The sequence below is a fragment of the Schistocerca serialis genome, chromosome 4, assembly GCF_023864345.2.
Source record: "Schistocerca serialis cubense isolate TAMUIC-IGC-003099 chromosome 4, iqSchSeri2.2, whole genome shotgun sequence".
NCBI classification, from domain to species: Eukaryota; Metazoa; Arthropoda; class Insecta; order Orthoptera; family Acrididae; genus Schistocerca; species Schistocerca serialis.
In genome coordinates this window covers 413,797,629-413,800,128 of record NC_064641.1, presented here as the reverse complement: position 1 = coordinate 413,800,128, position 2,500 = coordinate 413,797,629, and the positions used below count along the sequence as shown (strand labels likewise).

At 59.2% G+C, this 2,500-nt stretch overlaps 1 pseudogene; it reads right to left on the bottom strand.

Moving 5' to 3' along the window:
* LOC126475571 (large subunit ribosomal RNA) overlaps nt 1-2,500 on the bottom strand; it is a 7,757-nt pseudogene that overhangs the window by 4,314 nt on the left and 943 nt on the right.

Sequence of the window (2,500 nt, the reverse complement as noted above, 5' to 3'; positions counted from 1 at the left end):
AGCTCCTGGTTTAAAAATCTGCAACCCTGGGTGGCAAGAGTCGCTTCTGCATGGGCCAGACGCAGGAGCTCTTCCTGGGACCACCTGGCCTTCTTCCTCTCGGTCTTGATCTCAGCATTAGCAGCAGTCGGATGGGCGCGACGCCGATGGACACCAAGTCCGGTCTTGGTGGAGAAGGACCGCATACAGTCAGGGCAGATGGCGGGGAGCAGCGCTCGACCCGCACCGGTTGGCTGGTTGGCTGGCTCATCAGCTGGCACAGGCGCTCCAGCGGGAGGCCTGGTACCACGTTCGCTTCTATTAGTTGCACCAGCTGTAACAAAGGCAGGGGGGGAGGTAACCCCCAAGCCCGAAAAGCACCCTGCTCTGTCGGTCGGGATACTGGAAAGGTACACCTACGTGAAACCTTTCACAGCACCCTCACGACTCCCGCCACTTGAAGGCCAGAGCTAGGATTTCCCACCGAGAGGCTAATTGAACCATCATCCACCCGACATCACAAGGATGCTGAGGGGTGAATCGAGAGGGTCCATATATTACGCATCAGGTGGGCTTTGGGAGTAAGAGAGTCATAGTTACTCCCGCCGTTTACCCGCGCTTGCTTGAATTTCTTCACGTTGACATTCAGAGCACTGGGCAGAAATCACATTGCGTCAACACCCGCTAGGGCCATCGCAATGCTTTGTTTTAATTAGACAGTCGGATTCCCCCAGTCCGTGCCAGTTCTGAGTTGATCGTTGAATGGCGGCCGAAGAGAATCCGCGCACCCGCGCGCCCCCGGAGGAGCACGCTAAGGCGGACGCGGCCTCGCAGCAAGGAAGATCCGTGGGAGGCCAAGGCACGGGACCGAGCTCGGATCCTGCACGCAGGTTGAAGCACCGGGGCGCGAACGCCGCGCAGGCGCGCGCATCCTGCACCGCCGGCCAGCACGAGGCCGACCAACGGCGAGAGCAGACCACGCCCGCGCTAAACGCCCGCACTTACCGGCACCCCTACGGCACTCACCTCGCCCAGGCCCGGCACGTTAGCGCTGACCCACTTCCCGACCAAGCCCGACACGCCCCGATCCTCAGAGCCAATCCTTATCCCGAAGTTACGGATCCAATTTGCCGACTTCCCTTACCTACATTATTCTATCGACTAGAGGCTCTTCACCTTGGAGACCTGCTGCGGATATGGGTACGAACCGGCGCGACACCTCCACGTGGCCCTCTCCCGGATTTTCAAGGTCCGAGGGGAAGATCGGGACACCGCCGCAACTGCGGTGCTCTTCGCGTTCCAAACCCTATCTCCCTGCTAGAGGATTCCAGGGAACTCGAACGCTCATGCAGAAAAGAAAACTCTTCCCCGATCTCCCGACGGCGTCTCCGGGTCCTTTTGGGTTACCCCGACGAGCATCTCTAAAAGAGGGGCCCGACTTGTATCGGTTCCGCTGCCGGGTTCCGGAATAGGAACCGGATTCCCTTTCGCCCAACGGGGGCCAGCACAAAGTGCATCATGCTATGACGGCCCCCATCAACATCGGATTTCTCCTAGGGCTTAGGATCGACTGACTCGTGTGCAACGGCTGTTCACACGAAACCCTTCTCCGCGTCAGCCCTCCAGGGCCTCGCTGGAGTATTTGCTACTACCACCAAGATCTGCACCGACGGCGGCTCCAGGCAGGCTCACGCCCAGACCCTTCTGCGCCCACCGCCGCGACCCTCCTACTCGTCAGGGCTTCGCGGCCGGCCGCAAGGACCGGCCATGACTGCCAGACTGACGGCCGAGTATAGGCACGACGCTTCAGCGCCATCCATTTTCAGGGCTAGTTGCTTCGGCAGGTGAGTTGTTACACACTCCTTAGCGGATTCCGACTTCCATGGCCACCGTCCTGCTGTCTTAAGCAACCAACGCCTTTCATGGTTTCCCATGAGCGTCGATTCGGGCGCCTTAACTCGGCGTTTGGTTCATCCCACAGCGCCAGTTCTGCTTACCAAAAGTGGCCCACTTGGCACTCCGATCCGAGTCGTTTGCTCGCGGCTTCAGCATATCAAGCAAGCCGGAGATCTCACCCATTTAAAGTTTGAGAATAGGTTGAGGTCGTTTCGGCCCCAAGGCCTCTAATCATTCGCTTTACCGGATGAGACTCGTACGAGCACCAGCTATCCTGAGGGAAACTTCGGAGGGAACCAGCTACTAGATGGTTCGATTAGTCTTTCGCCCCTATACCCAGCTCCGACGATCGATTTGCACGTCAGAATCGCTACGGACCTCCATCAGGGTTTCCCCTGACTTCGTCCTGGCCAGGCATAGTTCACCATCTTTCGGGTCCCAACGTGTACGCTCTAGGTGCGCCTCACCTCGCAATGAGGACGAGACGCCCCGGGAGTGCGGAGGCCGCCGCCCCGTGAAGGGCGGGGAAGCCCCATCCTCCCTCGGCCCGCGCAAGGCGAGACCTTCACTTTCATTACGCCTTTAGGTTTCGTACAGCCCAATGACTCGCGCACATGTTAGACTC